The 23,990-nt window shown below is 43.7% G+C and overlaps 3 long non-coding RNA genes across 5 annotated transcripts in view; 2 read left to right on the top strand and 1 right to left on the bottom strand.

The window, feature by feature from the left end:
- LOC308054511 overlaps window positions 1-4,481 on the top strand; it is a 112,312-nt gene extending 107,831 nt beyond the window's left edge. For 2 of the 3 annotated variants that reach the window (XR_013924130.1, XR_013924131.1), the window contains one exon: window positions 1,114-4,481. This is a non-coding gene — a long non-coding RNA (uncharacterized lncRNA). Of the gene's footprint in view, window positions 1-380; window positions 967-1,113 lie in introns of those variants that run through there. The other variant, XR_013924132.1, reaches the window with a different exon arrangement.
- Window positions 4,482-5,161: 680 nt separating this feature from the next.
- On the top strand, window positions 5,162-7,201 carry LOC308054514. The gene is made up of 3 exons (XR_013924142.1): window positions 5,162-6,351; window positions 6,416-6,645; window positions 7,109-7,201. It is a non-coding gene; the product is annotated as an uncharacterized lncRNA (long non-coding RNA).
- On the bottom strand, window positions 6,932-8,851 carry LOC308054512. Its single transcript, XR_013924133.1, has 2 exons — window positions 8,747-8,851; window positions 6,932-8,139 (listed from the first exon to the last, which is right to left on the bottom strand). It is a non-coding gene; the product is annotated as an uncharacterized lncRNA (long non-coding RNA).
- Window positions 8,852-23,990: the final 15,139 nt, after the last annotated feature.

The raw sequence follows: 23,990 nt of genomic DNA, 5'->3' as shown, positions 1-23,990 counted from the left end.
GCTTTCTTGGCGTTACCTCAATTGCATACACCAACCTTACCATATACCAAAATCTTGCAGAAACCTAATGAATCTTTTTTTAGTTTTGTTGACAGGTTAAGAGACGCCATTGATAATGCTCCTAACGTCACTCCAGATCTCAAGATTTTGTTGACTAAAGAGATCGCTGTACAAAATGCAAATGTCACTTGTAAGCAACTTATAGCATCCTTACCCCCTGGGGCATCCATCGCTCAAATGATAGAGGCATGTGCAAGGGCTCCTTTGGTTGAGGAAGAGGAAAAGGCAAAAATACATGCCAATGCTCTAGCAGTAGCTCTAAACAGCAACAAGGTACAAGGCCAAGGGGACCAGGGTTCTAAGCCAAAATGTTATCAATGTGGACAGGAAGGTCACTTTAAACGTGACTGCAAAAAGAATCTAGGAGGAAAGTCTCTGTTGAAGAGAAATTGTTTGCGTTGTCAAAAATTTGGTCATAAAGCGGCCGATTGTCGCTCAAAATTTAGAAAAGATGGTACACCCCTCTTTGTTCCGGGAAACGGGAACAGCCGCGTTCTGAGGGACGCGGCCAAGAAATATCCCCAGAACCCAACAAATTTCATGGCTGCCTCGGCGAGCTGTATTCAGCCACCAGAGGAAGCGCAGGAGTCGATTTGGCCGTGGCAGAACCTGTAAATATCACTGATGAAAAGGTACATGTACTTCCTTCTACAGTTAGTGGTCCTTTGGGTTATGGTTTATCTGCACTCCTTATAGGACGCTCTTCTGCATCAAAAAAGGGGATTTTTGTTCTTCCTGGTTGTATTGATGCCGATTATACTGGACCTATTGGAATTATGGTAAAAGTTTTTTCTCCACCTGTTCATATTCCAGCAGGAAGCACTATTGCACAGCTCATTCCATTCCAAGCTACTGTCCCTCAAAAAGGAGAAAAGGACAGGGGTCAAGGTGCATTTGGCTCAACGGGTATGCCTAACATTGCCTTTTGTCGACTTATTGGTGCCAAGCGGCCAAAATGTAATGTTAAGATATCTGGTCCACAAGGTGTAAATCTTCCTAATGTTTCAATGATGATTGATACTGGTGCTGATGTTACTGTTCTTCCTTTTTCAGTTTGGCCTACCATGTGGGAATTAGATAGTGCGGGTTCAACCATTTCAGGCATTGGGGGAAGTCGTCTGACACAGGTCAGTAAAAACTTCATTCTTTTCACGGATCAAGAAGGACATCAAGCATGGGTAAAACCTTATGTCCTACACACATCCTTGTCCTTGTTAGATAGAGATGTACTTTCCCAATGGGGAATGAGAATCTCTACAGATTTTTGATTGGGGCCATTGATAGCAGCTCTCGCCCAACCTTAAAATTAAAATGGAAATCAGAAACTCCCGTATGGGTTGATCAATGGCCCTTACCTCAAGAGAAGCTGCAACACATTCAAGAATTAGTCCAAGAACAATTGGATTTAGGCCACATCAGACCTTCTGTTAGCCCATGGAATACACCTATTTTTACAATTCAAAAGAAATCAGGAAAATGGAGATTATTACATGATTTAAGAGCAATAAATGAAAAAATGGTTGACATGGGTGCCCTTCAGCCTGGACTGCCTTCTCCCACTATGTTACCACAAAATTGGGACCTATTAATTATTGATTTAAAAGATTGTTTTTTCACTATTCCTCTGCATGAGGATGATTGTGAAAAATTTGCATTTACAGTACCAGCTATAAACCGTGCCGCTCCAGCAAAAAGGTATGAGTGGGTTGTACTACCTCAGGGTATGAAAAACTCCCCAACAATATGTCAGTGGTTTGTGGATTTAGCTCTACAATCTTGGAGAGAGAATAATCCTAACCTTATTACCTATCATTATATGGATGATCTCTTAATAGCCAGCCCTCACACACTAGCCCCTGAAAAAGAACAGGAACTTATACAGAGTCTGCATACCTTTGGATTGGTTATAGCAAAAGAAAAGGTACAAAAACTAGCGCCCTGGAATTATCTTGGTCTGCGCATCTCAGAAACAAGAATCCAGCCACAAAAAATTATTAGTGTCCCAAATATAAAAAACGTCAACGATGTCCAGAAACTAGTCAGAGACATTCAATGGTTAAGAACTTTCTGTGGAATTACCAATATGGATTTGGCTCCTTTATTGGCATTATTGAAGGGTGGCTCGTCACCCGCTGATCCCAGATCTCTTTCACCTGAAGCTGAAAAAGCCCTAGAGAAAATTACACAGAAAATTCAAAATGTTGGAGTGGACAGGCGACTATTGAATTGTCCATTTACCCTACTCGTGTATAACCAAGACACAGAAATTGTGGCTATAATAGCACAATTGCCCGTTGATCGATCTATGATTCTGTTAGAATGGGTTTTCCACAGTAACACCTTAAAAGCCACAGTTACTACTGGAGCGGATGCAGTAGGACAGTTATTGCTGAAGGCACGAGAACGTTTGCGTACTCTCGCAGGCTGCGACCCTGAAAAAATTATTTTACCTGTGAAAAATTTGTCCTTGGCTGACTGGTGGATTCAGATTTCTGAGTGTTTTGCTGTGGCAACCCTAGGTATTCAATTAGATAATCATTATCCCAATCACCCCTTATTTAAAACTTCCTTAGTATTGGAGGAAAAATCTTTACAGCAACAAAATCCTATTAAAAATGCACTTACGGTTTTTACCGACGCTAGTAGCAAAACTCAAAAGTGTGGCTATGCCTATAGGGATGACAGGAACAATTGGATTTCTCATATAGAACAAATGGAAGGTTCAGTTCAAGTTTTGGAATTAAGAGCAGTGTTAATGGTGTTTCAGGAATTTCGCAATGTCCCTCTTAATGTTGTAAGTGATTCTAAATATGTTGTTGGAATAGTTTCACGTCTTTCGCGTTCCCTTTTAGGGTCTTTTACGAATGACAGACTTATGGCCCTAGTTATTCAGATGTGGAATGAAATAAATTTTAGACAATTCCCTTGGTGGATTACGCATATCAGAAGTCATCTGGATTTACCTGGTGTCTTATCAGAAGGTAATGCTTATATAGACACTCAGGTGGCATCCCCAGTATTACAAAATTCTCCTCTAAAACAAGCAACAGAGTCACATGCCTTTTTTCACCAATCTGCCCGGTCTCTCCAAAAACAGTTTGGTCTGTCTCGTCAAGACGCTAGGACTGTCATAGCGGCCTGTCCTGATTGTGCCAGGTTAACACCTCTTCAACAGGAAGGTACAAATCCTAGAGGGTTACAACCTCGACAAATCTGGCAAACTGATGTTACAGAATTCACCCCATTTGGAGTACTTAAATATGTCCATGTCACAATTGATACCTGCTCGAAAGCTATTTGGGCGACTGCTCATAAATCTACCAATGCTGTTGCCTGTATTCAGCATTGGACGTCAGCCATGGCTGTGCTGGGCCGCCCAGATATGGTAAAAACAGATAATGCCCCTGCATATCTTAGTGCCAGAATAAAGACCTTTTTGCTGCAATGGCAGGTGAAGCACGTTACCGGAATTCCGAATAATTCTGGTGGTCAGGCAATTATTGAACGTGCCCATCAATCATTGAAACATTACCTGTCTGTTTTTCGAAAAGAGGGGGAGAGGAGTCCTCATGTAATAGTGGCAAAAGCATGCTATGTACTGAACTGGTTGAATCCCAGAACGGAACGTACTGAACAGCCGATTTTCTATCACTTTTCTAACAATCCCAACGATTTTTCGAATCGTGACATAGCTGTCCAGGTATTTGACCCTGTCTCAAATTGTTGGTCAGGGCCTCATAGTTTATTAACGTGGGGTCGGGGTTATGCATGTATCTCCACAGGGGCAGTGACCAAGTGGATTCCGGCAAAATGGGTTCGCCCGTGGATTGAAAACCGACCCACTGAAAAGAAAGAGCAGGGTGACTACGACAGGATTGACTCCTAAATGAACAGGAGGGATCAGTGGGCTCAGTGGGCACAGCATCGAGAAAGGTTATTCCGACCGCCACGACCAAATGAAGAAAAGCGGCTTGTAGATAAGTTAACATACATTATTCTGCCCATCTTGCAGCAGTTACCTCGGGAGATACAATGTCAATTACCCTCCGGTGAATTGTCTTTGTTACACTGTGACCGTATCGTGCGTGCGTTGCAGGATCTTTTTGGGCAAGGACCGATAGAAACAGAAAATTCTTGTCCTATATGTGCTACTTCTTGTAATTCAACAGTTACTCTATATTGTGGATATTGTAAAAGGGTTGGAGCATATAGGTGGAAGGTTTTACACTCTTGGCTGTGTCCACCCTGTCGGTATAGTATCCTACGTTTTGGTTCCGGCGGTTTTTCCCTTCTTACTGGGACACATGCCCCTACCTTTTCAGGTATAAACGAGGCCTTACAATCTTATGAAGCCTTCGAACAGATATTTTTAGCAGAACAACGAAACAAACTCATCTTCTGGGTTCGCATTATCAGAAAAAGTTTTGAATATCATATAATACAACATCATTGTAAATGTGAACGATGGCATTATTTTTAGGAATAGGCCTAATGAATATTGCTTTTGCTTCTGCTTTGCATAGTATATTGTTGTTTGTTATTCTTTTGTTACTTTTAGTGCCTTGTCTTTTACAATGTTTCCAAAGCTGTATGGAACGCAGTATTAATGCTGTATTTAAAAAGAAAGGGGGAGGTGTTGGGGCTTTTGCTGTATTGAATGATTATACTGAACTTTGAAGCAAGTGGAAAAATACTGAAGAAATAAGACGAGGGCACGATCAGAACAGTGGAATGAAGAGGGAGGAACAAATTGCGGGTGCTTGCACAAGGCCAGGGCCAGCAAGGACGCGATAAGAGGAGCTGGGAAACAACAGGAAGGAGCCTACGTGCCTGAAAAAGTAGAAACAGAAATCTTGCCAATAAACAATTGTTAACCAATCATATTACTATACGCTTGTAAAGTAGCCAATCATATTATCACACGTTTATAGAGTGCCTTATAAAAGTGTGCCTGGTTTGTACAATAAACGGATCAGATCTTGAACTCCATGAGTATTTGAATCTGACTCCCGCTCACCCAGAATGCCCGCAGCATCATACAGTTAATTCTTATAGGTTAAGGATTAAGGTTGAGCCTTAGGGTTTTAAGTCCTAGGGTCAATTCTTAGGGTTAGGTCTTTAGCTTAAGACTAATGGTTATGTCTAGATGTTATGTCTTAGGGTTAAGTCTTAGGATCAAGTCTTTAGGTTCAGTCTTAAGGTCAAGTCATAAGGTTGAGTCTTCGGGTTAAGAATAAGGATGAGCCTTAGAGTTAAGTCTTACGGTTAAGCCTTAGGGATAAGTCTTAGGGTTAAGACTCTACAATTAAGTCTTTAGGTTAAGTCTCAATGTTCAATCTTAGAGTTGAGTCTTTAGGGTTAAGTATTTGGGTTATGACTTAGGGTTAAGTCTTAAGGTTAAATCTTAGGGTTAAGTCTTAAGGTTGTCTTAAGGTTGAGTCTTAAGGTTAATTCTTAGGGTTAAGTTTTAGAGTTAAGTCTTAAAGTTAATTCTTAAGGTTGTGTCTTAGGATTAAGTCTTAAGCTTCAGTCTTAGAGTTAAGTCTTAGGGTTAAATCTTAAGGTTGAGTCTTAAGTTTAAGTCTTAAGCTTGAGCCTTAGGGTTAAGTCTTAAGGTCAAATCTTAAGGTTAAAACTTAAGGTTGACTCTAAGTTTTAAGCCTTAGAGTTAAGTCTTAAGGTTAAGGCTTAAGGTTGAGTGCTATGGTTAAGTTTAAGGTTGAGTCTTAAGGTTAAGTCTTACGGTTAAGACTGAAGGTTGAGTGTTATGGTTAAGTCCTTAGGGTTAATTTTTAGGGTTAAGTCTTTAGGTAAATCTCAAGGTTAAGTCTGAAAGTTGAGTCTTAGAGTTAAGTCTTAAGCTTAAGTGTTAGAGTTAAGCATTATATGTAAGTCTTATTGTTAAAGTCCTTAGCTTAATTCTTAAGTTTAAGTGTTAAGTTTGAGGCTTAGGCTTAAGTCTTAGGGTTATGTCGTAATGTTGAGTCTTAGGGTTAAGTCTTTAGGTTAAGCCCTAAGGTTAAGTTTTAACGTTGAGTCTTTAGAATTAAGTCGTGGGGATAAGTCTTAGTTTAAGTCTTAGGATTAAGTCTTAAGGTTAAGTCTTAAGGTTGAGTCTTACAGTTAAGTCTTAGGGATAGGTCTTTAGGTTAAGACTTAGGGTTAAATATCAAGGTTTAGTCTTAGGGTTAAGTCTTAAGGTTGAGTTTTGCAGATAAGTCTTAGGTATAGGTCTTTAGGTTAAGACTTAGGGTTAAGTCTTAAGGTTGAGTCTTAGGGTTATGTCTTAGGGTTAAGTCCTATAGTTAAATCTTAAGATTAATTCTTAAGGTTGAGTTTTATGGTTCAGTCTTAGAGTTAAGTCATTGTTAAGTCTGAGGGTTAAGTCTTAGGGTTATGTTTTTGGGTTAAGTTTTAATTTGAGTCTTAGGGTTAACTGTTATGGTTAAGTCTTAGGGATAAGTCTTAGGGTTAAGTCAAGTCTTTAGGGTTAAATCTTAGGGTTATGTTTTATGGTTAAGTCTTAGGGTTAAGTCTTTAGGTTAAGTCTTAAGGTTGAGTCTTAGGGTTAAGTCTTAGGGTTAAGTCTTAGGGTTAGTTCTGAAGGATAAGTCTTAGAATTACGTTTTAGGGTTAAGTATTAGGCTTAATTCTTAGGGTAATTTCTTAGGGTTTGGTCTTAGTGTTAAGCCAGCATTAAGTCTTAGATTTAGGTCTTAGGGTTAAGTTTTAGGGTTAAGTCTCAAGGTTGAGTCTTAGGGTTAGGTCTTAGCATTAAGTCTTAGGGTTACATCTTAAAGTTAAGACTTAGGGTTAATTCTTAGGGTTAAATCTTAGGGTTAAGTATTAGTGTTATTTCTTAGTGTTAAGCCTTATGGTTAAGACTTAGTTTTAAGTCGTAGTGTTAAGACTTAGGGATATGTTGTAGGTTTAAATCTATAGGGTCTTAGTGTTAAGTCTTATGGTTAAGACTTAAGCTTGAGTCTGAGAGTCAAGTCTTAGTGTTAAGTATTAAGGTTGAGTCTTAGTGTTCAGTCTTAGGGTTAAGTCCTTAGGGTTAAGTGTTAAGGTTAAGTCCTCAGACTTAACCCAAAGACTTTATCATAAGACTCAACCTTAGACACTTAACCTTAAGACTCTAACCTTAAGACTCTAACCTTTAGACTTAACCTAAAGAACTAACCCTAAGACTTCTCCTTAAGAACTAACCTAAAGGTTTAATCTTAAGACTTATCTCTAAAGACTGTACCTTGAGAGTTAACATTAAAGACTTAATCATAAGACTCAATATTAAGATACAACCTTAAAAGTTAACTCTAAGACTCAACCTTAAGAATTAACCTTGAGACTTAACTCTTTAAGACTTCACCCTAAGACTCAACCTTAACACTTAAGTTTAAGACTTAACCCTAAACTTATCCCTAAGACGTAACCCTAATATTTAACCCTAAGACCCAACCTTAACACTTAATCTGTACACTTAACCCTAAGACTTAACCGTAATACTCAACTTTCAGACTTAACTCTAAGATTCAATCTTAAGACTTAAACTTAAAAATTAACTCTAAGACTTAACCTTAAGACTTAACCCTAAGACTTATCTCTAAAGACTGAACCTTTAGACTTAACCTTAAGACTTAGCATAAAGACTTAAACCTAAGACTTAACCCTAAGTCTCAACCTTAAGGTTTAACCTAAAGACTTAATCCTAAGACTTAACCCTAAGACTTATCCCTATGACTCAAACTTAAAAGCTTATGACTTAGCCTAAAGACATGACCCTAAAACCTATCCCTAAGTCGTAACCCTAAGATATAACCCTAAGACTCAACCTTAACACTTAACCCTAAGACTTAACCTTGAGACTTAACACTAAGACTTAACCCTGTAGACTTAACCTTAAGACTTAACCTAAAGACCTAACCTTAAGACTTTACCATAATACTCAACCTTAAGACTTAACCTTAAGACTTAACTCTAAGACTTAACCCCAAGACTCAACTTTATGTCTTAACCTTAAGACTTAACCCTGAGAGTTAACCCTAAGACTCAGCCTTAAGACTTTACCTTATACTTAGCCTAAATACTTAACTCTAAGATTTAACCCTAGGCCTTTAACCCTAAGACTGCACCTTTAGACTTAACTGTAGGACTCAACCTTGAGACTTAACCCTAAGACTTAAGCGTAAGACTTAACCCTGATAATTATACTTTAAAGACTTAACCCTTTACACTTTAACTTAATATTTAACCTAAAGACCTAACCCTAAGTCTTAGCCCTAAGACACAACATTAAGACAAAACCTTAAAACTTTAACACTTAATACTAAGACTCAACCTAAAGACTTAACCTTAAGACTTAACCCTAAGACTCAAAATTAAGACTTTAACCTTAACACTTAACCCTAAGACTTAACCCTAAGACTAAACCCTATAACTTAACCCTAATGCTTAACTCTAACACTGAACCTTTAGAACTTAACCTTAAAACTTAACCTAGACTTAACCCTAAGACTTAACCTAAAGACTTAACCCTAAGACTTAACTCCAAAGACTTAACCCTGTAGACTTAACCTTAAGACTTAACCTAAAGACTTAACCCTGTAGACTTAACCTTAAGACTTATCCTAAAGACCTAACCCTGAGAGTTAACCTTAAGACTTAAGACTTAACCTTATAACTTAGCCTAAAGACTTAACTCTAAGATTTAACCCTAGGCCTTAATCCTAAGACTTAACCCTATAACTTAACCCTAATGCTTAACTCTAACACTGAACCTTTAGAACTTAACATAAAGACTTAAGCCTAAGACCTAACCCTAAGACTCAACCTTAAGACTTAACTCTAAGACTTAACCCTAAGACTCAACCTTAAGACTTAATCTTATAACTTAACCTAAAGACTTAACCCTAAGACTTAACCCTAAATCTTAACCCTAATAATTATACTCTAGAGACATAACCCTTAAGACTTAACCTAAAGACCTGCCCTTAAGACTTAACCCTAAGACTCAACATAAAGACTTAACCTTAAGACTTAACTCTAAAACTCAACCTTAAGACATAACTCTAAGAGTTAACGCTAAGTCTTTACCGTAATTCTCAACCTTAAGATTTTAATCTAAAGACTTAATGCTAACACTTACCCCTAAATCTTATCCCTAAGACTTAACCCTAGGAATCAACCTTAAGACTTAACTTTATAACTTTGCTTAAAGACTTAACTCTAAGATTCAACCCTAGGTCTTAACCCTAAGACTTATCCCTATGACTTAACTCTAAAGACTATACCTTTAGACTTAACCCTATGACTCATCCTTAAGATACAATATTAAAACTTAACCCTAAGAATACTAAAGACTTAACACTTTAGAGTTAAACTGAAGACTTAACCCTAAGACTTAACCCTTATACTTAACCCTAAGACTTATAACTAAAACTTAATCCTAAGAATTAACTACAAGACTTAACCCTTAGATTTAACACTAAGACTCAACCTTACGACTGAACCTTTAGACTTAACCTTTAAGACTTAACTCTAAGACTTAACCCTAAGACTCAACCTTAAAGACTTCACCTTACCACTTAACCTAAAGACTTAACTCTAAGATTTAACCCTACGCCTTAACCCTAAGACTTGACCCTAAAACTTAACCCTAATAGTTATACTCTAAAGAGTTAATCCTTTAGACTTAAGACTTAACCTAAAGACCTGACCCTAAGACTTAACCCTAAGGCTTACCCCTACGACTCAACCTTTGGAAATAACCTTAAAACTTAACTCTAAGACTTAACTCTAAGACTTAACACTAAGACTCAACCTTAAGACTTAACCAAAAGTCTTAACCCTAAGACTCAACCTTAAGACTTAACCCTAAGACTCAACCTTAAGACTTAAACTTAAGACTTAACCTTAAGACATAACTCTAAGACTTAACCCAAGTCTTAACTGTAATTCTCAACCTTAAGACTTTAACCTAAAGACTTAACCTGAAGTCTTAACCCTGAGACTTAGCCCTAAGACTCAACCTTAAGACTTAACCTTATAACTTAGTCTAAAGTCTTAACTCTAAGATTTAACCCTAGGCCTTAACACTAAAACATTACCCTAAGACTTAACTCTGAAGGCTATACCTTTAGACTTACCTAAAGATTTAACCATAAGACGTAACCCTAAGAATTACACTCTAATGACTTAACCCTTTAGACTTAAACTTAGACTTAACCTTAAAGGCCTAACCCTAAGACTTAACCCTAAGACTCATCCTTAAGACATACCCTTAAAACTTAACTCGATAAGACTTAACACTAAGACTCAACCTTAAGACTTAACCTAAAGACTTAACCTTGAGGCTTCTCTTACCACTTGTCCTCCTGCAGTTCTGAGTGCCCTGGCTCCTCCTTTGAAAACATTAAGGGCAAAAGGAGATCTAAGCATCCGTTATTGGGTACTGGGGGAAACATAGGCGCTTAGGGACATGATTTAGTGGTAGAATATGCAGTGCCATGTGTTGGGTTGGTTAGGTTTATGGTCCTTGTAGTCAGAGGGGGTTGGAGCCTTTCTCCACCTCTCCTTGACCGCCTCTCTCCTGGGCTGGGCTGGAGGGTGGGGAGTCCAAGCGCCTCCAGTGCTGAGTGCCTGCCAAGGAGCAGACGCTCTCAACAAAGCAGACGGCATCCACAGGTGCTGTTTCCCAGAGGACCTCTTGAAAGGAGCCTGCAGCAGGACCTGGCAGCTGGGAGACCCAGCACTACATGCCCGTCATCACAGCTGATTTTGCCGCTTGCATCCTGCTGCCAGTCTCTCCCTCATGTGCATGAGCAGGCAAACCTCTGCCCTGCAGCCAGATGTCTGTCCTGCTCCCCACCTCTGGAGACCTGCCGCCCTGGGTGCCCCGAAGGAGAGGGTCGCTGCTGCCCTCAGCAGTGTCAATCGCTGCCCGTACCTGGGGTTGCTGTCAGTCCTTCCCTGCAGACCAGGCTCCCCACGCCGCCCACTCTGCCTTTGCTTGCTTGAGCTGCTCTTGCCACTTGGGCCTCACTTGCTCCCACTCTGCAGACAGCTGCCAGACCTCCTGGAGGAGATGGCAAGGCAGCAGAAGGCAGGATTAGTCTCCGCTCCTGGAACGGGTGTCCTTCGGGTCTGACCCGTGTTGCTGCCCCTTGCCTCAGCTGGTCGGTTGGCAGGGCTTTGCCCCTAACAGACTGGGGGCTGTGGGGTCATTCTAGGCTCCTGGCAAACACAGCTGTGACCAAAGCCCTCCACTGTGAACAGCCGAGAAAGGACTTGGGCATCTCCCATAGCCCCTGGGCCAGGAGAAAGTGCTTTGTGACAACCCAGGGGGCAAGGAACATCTGAAGGAGGTGACAGACAGCTGACAAGGAGCACATGTCCAGGGGTCCTTTCAGGCTGGCTCTCTGCACAAAGAGGCTTTTGCCGAGTCTCCAGCAGCACGGTAGCTACAGCAAGGCACGTACCTGCAGCGCTCTCTGGAAGTCGTCTGAAGATGGGAGTGTAGAGGTGGGTTTGGCTGGAGAAGCCGGCTCCTGCCTGCCTGCCTTGCCTGCCTCCTTCATCCTGGGGGAGCTGCCTGGACACGGGGGGAGCGCACTGCAAAGAGGCACCAGGAGCAGTCGGCATGAGCATGGGGCAGTTTGCTCTCCCACCTTCGCCTGGTACCAAAGCTCCCCAGGCTGGCAGAAGCAGCACGGGAGGTGGGGCCATTTCTGCTGGCAGGGGGAAGCCTTTCCTGAGCCCCCTCAGATGGACGGGGGAGGACTGCACCTCAGCTCTTGTGTAAGGGAACCACAGGGACGTGGGGTGCACTCAGCATCCACCACCTTCCCCAGTGAGGGGCCCACAACAGGGGAAACAAGCACGTAAGAACCATGTGGCATGTGTCAGGGACCTTGCCGTGTCCCTGCAGCTGGAGTGTTCGGAGGGGATGTCTCTCCTCCATGGGTGCAGGATCCCTTTCATCCCTTCCCACCAGGGTCTCACCTCTCAGAAGTCTTCTTGCCCAAGTCTTTCTGTCTTGTGCCTGGCCCCTGACTTGGCAGTGCAGCAAGGGAAAGCTTCATCCGTCTCTGCAGCAGCTTGCCAGGATGCTCCTCTGCACCTGGCAAAGGAAGAAACTTTGCAGAGCAGCCCCCTGAGGAGTGCCTTTTGACGGAGCTGTGGTCACCCAGCGCAGAGCAGGGCCTCAGCTGGGCAGCAGAGACCTGTTCCCATACCTTGTCTGAGCCTGGACTTTGCTGCAGCCTTCTTGGCCCAGGTGGACAAAGCCTTGGCCACTGCTCTGCTGACCACCGTAAAGCAAAACCTGGGCAGGAAATGATGACACAGGCTTGAAGGGTGACCCCTACCCTCTGCAGCTTCCCAGCACTAATCCTCACAACTCTTGTGTGAAGCATGGCACACCTTCTTCTCGTGGCCATGCAGCCATGCATGGGTTTTATTAACAATCTCCCCCCAACACCAGACGGCGTAGCTTAAAGCCCTCCCTGTGTGCATCTGGCTCTCTCTGACGGAATGGCAGGCAGGCTGGGCATGAGAAATGCAATGATGGTGCCTGGCCACTCCAGGGGAACACACGTGTAACCCCAACTCGTCGTAAGTTAACCAGAAACCAGCCCCTTCAGGTCAGGCCCCCTCCCAAACTCAACGCGCAATGCCGAGCCCCGGCAAGGCGCACTCCTGATCAGGAGCTGGGAATCCGCCCGCTCGGTCAGTCGAGGGCTGCAGAGAAAATGCACTCACCTGGGGAAAGCGTGGGCAGGAGCAGCCTGCATCCCCCGAGTGCTGGTCGCTCCACGGGAGACAGCTGCACCGGGCATCCACAGCCTCTGTAAAGTGACACAGAGCTGCTAGAAGGTTTCCAAGGCACTTTGCTCTTGGCTCCCAAAGGAAGCAGACCTGCCTCCTGCTCCAAAAGGAAGCCACTTCTCCAAACCCCTTCTCCAAATCTTCCTCCGTGAACATGAGCCCTTGATTTGCTCTGGAGAAGCTGCACAGCAAACACTGAGACTGCACAGTAACACTGCCAGCCTTTCTGTAGGGCAAGAACTCAGAAGCTCAGAATAAAACTTCTTTTCCAATGGAGAAGTCAGTGCGGGTGAGCACGTGGAAAGGTGTCGGACTGGCCTGCCATGTGCAGGCTGGCCAATGGCCATCGGGTTGCTCACCCTTCAAAAGGCTTCCCAAAGTCACTGCATCACCCTCAAAGCCTGAGCAACTCACAGTGTTGAGCAGAGCAGTCCAGCTGGCCTTGCTCTCCAGCCCTGTGACGCAGTTGCGATAGAAATGCATGCACAAGACATCGTCGGTGAAGGACAGAATGCCAATGTCCTTGAAGGCGAAGGCAAGGCGCTGCCTGTTCCTCAGTTGGAAAGAGTGCAAGAGTATGGTCTCTTGCACACAGCTCTGCACCACGTGCCATGGGAAGGAAGTGGCTCGCCATAGCCACCTGTAGTTCAGTGGCTCGATCTTGACATTGTCTGCAAGGAGGAGGAACATCGTCACTGGCAGAGCGGGCTGAATTTCCATGTAAAATTAGAAACGGAATGCCAGAGAAAAGGTCGTTCATGGAAACGGCTCTTGGGGAGTGGTTATTTTGGGAGGAGCTCAAGCTGTCTGCCTAACTTTGGAGGGAATTCTCTCCAGAGAAATTCTGAAATCCCAATTTCTCTGTGCCCTTTCTGAAGTGCAGAGAGCATGCACCCCAGTCCCAAACAGGGCGCAGGAAAGTGGATGGTGTCCGTTGCCTTCTCACCAGGGATAACCTCTGTGGGGAACGCAAGCTCCCGCAGAGTTAACTCACCAATGTCTAGCTGGGAGACGGGTCTTCGACCCACGTACACCTCTTCCTCACCTTGGAATTGCTCTTGGAACGTAGCAAAGGTCTGAGTCCTGTGACCAGGACCCCCTGCCCAGGAAAACGACACAAAGGCTGACCACAGGGAAGAGCAAAACTCTATCACGTGCCAAATGCTTTCTCAGACTAGATCTGGGCATGCTTTCGCTCCTTGTTGACCAAGAAGCAAGAGCAGGAGAGCTGCTGAGGGACTTCCCTGAGAGAGGCCTGCTGTGAATCCTCCCCGGGAGGAGCAGCAGTGCTTCACCTTTCTCGGCCTTGGCCATCGGGCTGGGTGAGGGTGAGCTTTTCAGCAGCTGCGGGTCTCAGTCGCAGAGTGCAGCGAGGGTGAGGGCAGGCAGAGATCAGGCAGGAGAGGCTGTGCTCACTGAGGACATCCCCAGGGAAACAGGAACTCTGCAGTGACACACTAGGGACACCAGGACACAGGCAGGGACAATATTATGATGTTAGGGACTTCCGGGGGGACACCAGGACTCCCAAAGGGATGTCACTGGGACATTAAAGACACCCACTGGGACACACTGGGACACAAGAACACATGGGGAGACACCACGGCGATATATAGAATGGTCTGGTAATATCTGGACCCCTCCAGGGACACCACTGTGACATTAGGCATTTCCCAGAGACGCCCCCTGGGACATCAGGGACCACCCCCTCACCTTCCCCAGGGACACCAGGACCCCTACCAGGGACAGCACTGGGACATTAAGGACCCCCCTTTAACACAAGCCCTACCCCAGGGACAATGTAGGGGCATTAAGGACTCCTCCCGGGACACCAGGACCCCCGCAGGACCAGAAGCGCACAAGGGACATACTGGGGACACAAGGACATTCCTGGGGACATCACTGGGACATCAGGGACACCAGGACCGCCCCAGTGACACCACTAGGACATTAAGGACCCCCACAGGGATACCTTGCGACACAAGGACATACTGGGAGACACCACTGGGACATCATTAGAATAGCTTTTAGGACATCAGGACCCCTCCAGGGACACCACTGTAAAATTATGAATTTCCCAGGAACCCCATCCTGGGACATAACGGACTACCCACTTGCCTCCATGGGGACACCAGGACCATGCCCAGGGACACCCCAGAATGTCCCAGGGACACACTGGGACACCAGGACTACCCCCCCACCCCCACCCACCAACTCCCCAGGGACACCATTAGGACATCAGGGACTCCCCTGAGGACACCACTAGAACGTTAAGGACCCCCAGAAGGATACATTAGGTCACATGCACCCACTGACAGACACCACTGGGACATCTAGAATGGCCTGGGGATGCCAGGACCACCTCAGTGACAACACTGGAACATTTAGGGCCCCCCTGGAAACACATGACCTGCATCCAGGGAAACTGTAGGGGCATTAGGAACTCCCCCTGGGACACCAGGACCCCCCCAAGACACACTGGGACACCCAAATGCCTATAGGGACACCTGAGAACACTAGGACATCCCTGGAGACATCTGTGGGACACCAGGGACAATCCCGGGGAAATTAGAACCTTCCCAGGGACACCCTAGTGACATTAGGGACATCTTGGAAGCAGAAGGACCCCCCACAGAGCACTCCTGGGACATCAGGACCCCCCAAGGGGACCCTCCAACAGGTCACTCTCATGCAGTTGTCACGCAGAAGCTCCCCCTCGATGGAAGTCCTTAGCAGCAGGGCAACCCTCAGATCTGCACTGTCAATGAAATGGAGCCCAAAAAACAGACCCCTCCCCATCCCAAAATGGGAGGACCGCCTCCCCACATGACACTTGTTAGTTTAACATTATGCTAGGGGCCAACCAATGTCCTCCTTTATCTTCTAGTGCCGTGACGACTGTGGGTGGTACATGGACGGTCACCTTCTGCCCCATGGTGAACTTAGGGGCCTCCTGCATCAGTAGCACAGGTGCTTCTCCTGCTTTAAGGCATCCAGGCCATCCTGAGCTCACCTCATCCAGCTCTTTGCAGGAGCAAGCTACAGCCCGCCCCTGAGGCCCTAAACAATGTGCCAGAACTCCAAAGGCAATGCCTTTTCCCTCACGCTTAAAAAGTGCAAAGGTCTTTGTCACATCAGGTAATCCCCACGCGGGGGCCTCCACCAGAGCTCACTTTTTTCAGACACTTGAAAGTGGCTTTACCCTCCTCTGTCCCGCCAATAGACCCATGGCAGGAGGTTTTCAGTAGCTCGTACTGAGCTTTCACAAATAAAACACAATTGCCTCCCCAAAGCCAACGCCATCCGACCACCCCGAGAAATCCTCGTAGTTCCTTGAGAGTTTGAGGCTCCGCGAGGCAGCAAATAGTCTCCTTCTGTTGAGATCCCAACTGTCTCTGGCCTTCCAGCACTTCAAACCCCAAATGTGGACGTGACTCCTCGATAATTCCATATCCACTAATTCCCAAGATATTTAGAAGGCTTATCATCAGGGAAAGACACAGCTCCCAAGTCCCTGCTGCGACCAGAGCTCTTCCCTGATCATTTTCTGTTCTCCAAATGTCGAACTGCTTTGCCAACTGATTCCCAAAGATTGTCGGGATATTTTGAAAGCCTTGTAGTATAACCACCCAAGTGTATTGCATTTTCCTTCCCGTTTCTGGTTTTGCGCATTCAAAAGCAAAAGGCTTCTGACTGTCAGTGCCCAGGGGAACACAGAAAAAGGCATCCTTCACATCAAAACCTGTACACCATCCCTGTTCCCCTGTAAGGGTGGTTTCATATCTGTATGGATGTGCTACTACAGGATAAATACCTTGAGGTATGTGATTTATTGCTCTTAAATCCTGCACGAAACGGCAATCTTGACCCTTGACCTTTTTCACTGGCAAAACAGGGGTGTTGGATTTTGACGCACAGCCCACCAACAGGTTGTGCTTCAAGAATTTCTGAATTATCGCTACCTACCCATTCCTAGCTTCTCATTCTCAGCGGGGATGATCCAGGCTTTAAGTCAATCCTTACAGGTTTTGACCTGTGGGATTTTCCAGGAACCTCTCCGGCTCGTACAATAGGAATCACAGCATCTCTGACCTCCGGGCATATCTTTCTCTTTTCAAGGCAGCATAGCCTGTAATAACAAAGCTGCTGCCTCGACACAAACAGTTTCTGGAATTAAGATTTCTATTTCCTCGTTTTAAAATCAGATTTCTGCTTCCAATTTTTTGGAGTAGATCTCTCCCCAAACAATGCTTTTGGAGAATTTGGCTAATATAAAAACTGATGAGTAACCCACTGTTTTCCCAGCTTCATGGCTAAGGGTTTCAAAAATGGCCAAGTTTCATGGGTCCCTGCCATACCAGCAATGCTTATATTCTTATTGCTTAGTTCCCCTCTAAAGTCTTCTGAACAGAGGAAGTAGCCCCAGGATCTACCCAAAGCTCAACTTCTTCACTTCCCAGCTCTGCTTTAACCAGAGGCTCCTCTGGGGAGAGACTCCTCCGCTCCCCCTCATTCCTCGCTTACTGGGAGCAAAGGGGCAGAGGGGCTCCAATCCTTAAGCAGATGGTCTTCTTCTGAATGCCTATCCCTTTTGCACTGTGCACACTGATTATCACCCAACCAAGGGCTGGGCCGCAGTCCCCCTCTCGGGGCTCTGCCCCATCCTCAGGCCCTTGCCCTCGCCCTACAATTTTGCTCTGATACCGCCAACAAGCAACAATTTACTCTTCCCTTTTGACTCTCTATGATGATATGCAATCCAAGCAACATCCAACAGCTTTCCCCTATCTTGAGCAATCACTTCCTTTTAACTTTTGTAATTTTCTTCTAATACCATCCCAGGATTGGCCCACCAATAGAGGGGCCAATTGATCTCATCCCTCTTAAGATTCAGGGTCAATACTTGTAGAGTTGCGGGCTACCTCCTTCATTCTGTTCTGCAGATCTGTGGGGGGCTCTTGGCTATCGTGCCTAGCCTTGTACCATTCAGACATGGTTATTGCCTTAGCCACAGCATTTTGAATGCCAAATATAATCCCTTTCTGATACCGAGTCCAAAGATGCCTGGGTCCGTTAATTTGCAGGTCCCAGTTCGGACCAACAGGGGAAATGATGCTCCACAGTTCCTGTTTTAACCTCAGCTTCCACATGTATTCTAGCGGCTTGACAAATCATCTCCTTCTCACTACTATCAAACAAAACCTGCAGTATTGCCTCTATATCCTTACACTCTGGATCCTGTTTTTTAACCATCATTATTTCAAAAACACCAGCCACCTTCTCAGGGTTGTCTCAGTAATTTCCTGCGGTTGCTTTGCAATTCTTCAACTCTGTTATTGAAAACTGGACCGTCACCGTAATGAGTCCTTCATTTCCCACAGTCTTGCGCAGGGGAGCCTGTACCACTTCCCCTGGTTTGGCCCACTCCCACCCTGCGGCTGGGCTAAAACCTTCTGCCCCACTAAATTGCTCTCCCTCTTCACAGCCGCTTTCCCTGTGTGAAATGTGTTCAATTGATTCGTGTCGATATGGAACAATGCTAGGACCACATGATGAAATGTAACCTTCTGTCTTACATACCCTTGTATAACCACACGCTTAAGAAAAACAGAGTGATCAATGTATATAGTTCCTGTATCTTGCAAAGAACATCTGGCTACATACCTAATTTCTGTATCTTAAAAAGGACATCTGGTTACACACCCTGATACGCAGGCTGAGGTGCTAACAGCATAGTGTTAAGTAAGAGAAGTTTACAGGGCGCGTGCGTAAAATCTAGGGTCATCCTAAGGGTGAGCCGAGGAAGACTGCTGACTTCATCCACCGACCACCAGACAGGGCTTAAGAAGACCCTCGGAGACAGAAAGAGCATGCGCCACGAAGTACACGCCTATTCCAAGGATCCATTTACATAAACCGACCCTTTCTTAGAAATAGCTATGAATATGTATTGGTTTAGGAAATATAAACCAAAAATAAACTTTGTACAGCACGCGTCTTGGTGGAGCGGAGACTCCCAGTGCACCCAGCGCTGTTTGCTTGCCTCTATTTGCTTAATAAATTGCAAACTTTGATTGTAATCCTATTTTGGGACTAAGTTATTTATCACAACGACGTAAACACAGTTCCCATCTAAGTGATTAAAAGCTGATAGAAACCATTTAACAAGAAACCAGTTTTACAGTACCTTGTTCTTTCCACTCCTGGTTGTTGCTGCAGGTCTAGAAAACAGAAATATATTTCAGTACTGAAATGCTTACATTGATTATGAATAACACTACAGTTGCTTTGAAAACTTCATTGCAGAAATGAATTAAACTAAAATGTAGTATAACAACTTTGTTAGATGTAGTTGAAGACTGAAACAGTTATTGTCTACCATTATGTCTATTGGAAGGCTATTTTTTCCACAAGATATTAAGCAAATAGTTGAAATAACTATTCTCTCAGCTTCACACAAAGTGACAGAAATCTTACAGCTACAGACATGTAGCTATATGCTTACGTGCATTCCCTGTTTAATACCAGGGGTTTAGCTCTCTTCAATACTGAGAATCCTTCTCCTACAGGCCAAAGAACTGTAATTTTGGATTCTCTGGTGTCCTGCGTCTGGCTGGGATGCAGTTTATTTTCTTCACAGCAGCCCACACAGCGCTGTGTGTTAGATTTCTGCCCAAAACAGTGTTGATAACACACCAGATTTTTAGCTAAGGCTGAACAGCGTCAACAACTTCTCTTTCTCACTTTGCCACAACCCACACAAGTAAGTTCAGGGTGGGCAAGAAGTCAGGAGGGTACACAGCTGCGAGAGAAAAGTTGGAGTGGGGAGCAGGGCAAAAAATCCTGAGATACCTGCAGTGAAAGAGTAATTTTGCTTTTCTGTAAGTCTCTCCTCGTCCTTTTTAAACACATGTAATACTTCTATGCCTGTGCACACACTCATGTAATTAATCAGAATTTGTGCACGTGACCTTATTGTTGACTTGGCCAGCATGTTCAAAGCACTCTAAACAAAAAAGAAGTGTTTGTCAACACAAAGCACATCAGGTAGTGTGGTCACACAAAAGAACAAGAATCTTCATATGCATCAGATTTGCCAAAAAACCCAAAATCCAACAAAAATCCAAACTTGCTTCCAGCTCTCAGGGCAATTTTTATCAGTAAGTTTTATTTTCAACATTCCTTATGCATCTTTCTGGTTTGGAAGATGCATTTTGCCTCAGTATTGACATGTAAATCACAGGAATTTGGGTGGGTTTTGTTTTCTTTTTTTTTTCCCTTTTCTTTTTTAAGAGCAGGCAATAAAATTGAACCTCCATCGTCAGCTTCGTGTTTTCTAAAAAGAAATTTTCTTCACTTTTTGAGAAGCAGTGGACTACTCACTATGGCTTTCACCACTGGGGAAACTACTTCAACTACTACAGTATTAGAAAACCTAAGACACTTACATAGCACTACAAATAATAATTAGAGATTATTTCCTTAGCTTACCCTTTTGTTGGCATTTTAATCAATTTTGAGCGCTCCCCAGATGAAAAACTCTTTTTGTCTTTTTCTTCTATCGTGTTTTTATTCTCCATTTTCAAACACACATTCTTCCTTAGAGTAATCTTTTGCTTCATTTGCCAATTAGTGATGTTGCCTGGTGGTGTATTTAATCTATCCAGACATTCCTGTTTTGCCAACGCCTGTGCTCTTGAACATCTTTGTTTGCTTTTTTCTTCTCAACCTATAAAAACAAAGTTAAGCTTCATGTATTTCTTAGTATTTCTAGAAGACAGAAACACCACATCCAAGATGGATTAATTCAGGGTTTACCCCTCAAATAATATAAAATGATATCTTTTTTTTAATCCACAGAGAAGCATTTTCACAAAATTACACTACAAATTGTATTATTTGTCATTGAGAGTTCTTCAAATTCACTCATCATGAAAGACATAACAAAAATACAGCCCTTAGAAAGAAAACAATAGTGTATCTTAAAACATGAACAACAAAAAAATGAAAGCATTACAGATGGACAGTTAGAAGGACTGCAGTGTTAGTTGTAACACCACCAGAAAAAAATCAAGTGGAACTGTGCTGGGCTACTGCTCCCTGAACAAGGGGAGGAAAGAAAAAAAAGATCCCAAACACACAAACACAAATGGTTTCACAGGAAAGAGGAATTTTCACGAAAGACAATGAAGACACACCATGCAGATATCACAGCACATTAATTAATAGTCAAGACCCTGTTCAGAAGCTATTTTCATTCTTTGATTCAGAATCAGAACCGACATATTTATATGGATTTCTTTTTATGGCAATAAAGTGATAACTACTTGCACTGGAACCGAGTGCCACCTGCTGTTAAACTGGAACAATAATGCATTCCATTTTCCAAAAATGGGGAAAAAGAAAACTCTCCACTGCTCTCTTTATTCACAAGTCACCTATTTCCATTAGAAGAAAACCTAATTTGTAGGAAGCATCTTCCCTTCATGACAAATAGCTAAAGTGAATAGGACCATTGATCCGGAGCGAGATTAAAGAATAAAGAGTAGCAGGTGAACTACCTCTTTTGGCAGCTGTACCTTCTCTTTCTCCAAAGCCAGGAATACTATTTGCAGCATTCCTACCTTACCCTTAAATCTTCCCATATCTTGTTTTAGTTCTTCATCAAGATTCCTTTTCAGCATGGCACATGATTGCTGAGCATTCGCAAAAAGACTTTCCATTTCTGTTTTTCCTATTTTGCTGTCAATAAAGCAGTCCCTGGGAAAATCATCACTAAATCCAGAGTATTTTCCAAGTTCCCTCTCTGTTACAAAAAGTGCATTTTCATCATGTGTAGAAACTGGTCTTATTTTAAGAATAATACTAGAAACGTCATCCAAAAGACTTGGTTTTTAAGCTGTATCTCAGGAAGTATTCACAACCTCCCACTGCATTTCTACTACTTCCAGTTTCATTCTCTTCCATTTCCATAGGAGGCTTTTTTTTTCTCTCTGCATTTGCTAGAGGCACCTTTGTATCATTGATATTATTTGTGCAATCTCCTTCATCTGTACTCCAGGTATCTTCCGTGTTTGCATTTCACTTATCTTGATCAGAAAGGACACCAAGACTCGGATTACAGTTTCCATTTTGGGTATACTTTCCCACCTAGCGTAAGTTTAATATCTCCAAATTCACCTTTACTTTCTAAGCTGTTACTTGATTTAGTTGCATGAGACAAAACGACATGAGAACTCTTCAGCTCAGCACTGAAGCCATCTTCTGACATTTCTTCCACAAAGGAAGTAGTTTTCCCAGTTTCATTAATTTCACCAAGCAGCTGCTTTAGTTCTGCTGTAACGCTTTTAAAACTTGTTTTCAATTCCCTCTTCTCATTTTCAACCCACATTCTTGCATCTCTTTCTTTCCAAGGTTTTGGACTTAGAACTGCTTGTCAGCACTGTGCAATTCCTCATTTTCTGATGTAAAATTTCTGCCTTATCAGTGTGATTTTCATGTGCTGATTTTTTCTATCAAGTTGGTAGTTTCTAAAATATATTTATCCTTAAGTAAACAGGTACAGACAGAAAGATTATCAAGAAAAAACATTACAGTTAATCTATGCAATTTATGTTGCAAACTCATCCTGTAATAGAAATAAGGCATCCTGAAAGCCATTTTTATAATAAAAATCAAGGATACTAAATGAAAGGTTCAGTGCATCACCATCTTCTTAACAAGAGAAGGACTTGGAAGCAACAGTTTCTTGGGTTAGATTTGCCTAGGCATTAGGGTTGCTTTTACCTTTTAGCCTGCTTGCTTTCTGTAACTGCTGGCATTTGTCACAGAGTATGTTTATTTTTCACGTTTTTTGCTTTAATACCATTTTTCATTAAAACTGCCAACACTTTTCTCACCCACCCTCCTCCCTCCATTGCACTCTACTGTCTGGCATTTTACAGTCCCCAGCCGTCTAAGCTAACCCAAGGGGAATGAACATGACAAGCTTTTTACCGTTCACCACACAGAGAACTGGCTAAGGGAGGATTATTTCTTCACCCAAGCTTCAGAAATAATAAATTCCATTTCAAGGTGCAAAGGAAAGGATTTATTAGGGAAACCTGCCTGCTCCTGCCCTCATCCCAGAAATCAGGAACCCAAGCTTGCAGGAAAACCGCACCATGCCTTAACCTTACCCAGCCCCCTCAAGCCCCTGTCCCCACGCTCTTTCTCAACAGCTCTGACTGCTTCTGCCCCGTGTCACAGTCCTGCCCACACGCTCCCTCCCCACACGCCTCCTCAGCTCATGGTGCCTTCTGAACAGGGCCTGCAGCCCTGGTGTCCCAGCAGGCTGAGACCGTCATGCTCCTCGTGCTCCTCTCTTGTCAGCCAGGCCCTGTTCTCCCGCGGCAAAGACCCCTCTGCTCACAAGAGGGAAGGAGCACCTCAGCCAGCCACCACCTGTCTCACCCTCCCCCTTCCCAAGCTTACTGGCCAACTACTACCACCTTGCAACAGGTTTAAGTCCTGTGCTTTGCCTGGTAGAATTAGGCACGTCCCTCTCTCGTGATGCCTGGCTGTGGGCTGGAAATAATTTGCTATGCTGTCCCTTCGGGTGTTCCAAAGGATGCCAGACCCCGCTGTGCAGCCCTGCCCCGCACGCCCAACACAAGCAGGACGCCTGCCTTATTCCCCTCTAGGATACCCTCTGAGAAAACCCTTTTCAAACACTTCACATGGCCAAACAAGAGCGTATTTTGCAAAGGCTGGGGCAGCATCAGAAAGATCACCACATTTCAAGGCATTCTCTTTGATCATTTTCTTACAAAGAGGAAGACCGGCATGTTTAATCAATCAGATCAGCGTATTATAGACAAATCTCCCTCTTCACTTGAACGTGCGTTTTGCAAGGCAAAAAAACCCGCATTTGGCTGCACTGTTTCTCAGCAGTGCACAAGAGGAAAAACACCGCTCAAAATTTAAGCAAACGAGCTGAAAACAAATCAGTGTAACAGCAAGCATCTGACATAGTGACAAGGATTTTACTCCACCATAAGACGACTGTATCCAACTTTACTTCAGACTGTAATACAGCCTTCACCTACAGGACATCCCTTCAGCAT

The sequence above is a fragment of the Falco punctatus genome (assembly GCF_963210335.1).
Source record: "Falco punctatus genome assembly, chromosome: 17".
NCBI lineage: Eukaryota > Metazoa > Chordata > Aves > Falconiformes > Falconidae > Falco > Falco punctatus.
The sequence above is the reverse complement of the archived record's forward strand: the minus strand, read 5'-3'. Positions and strand labels throughout refer to the sequence as shown.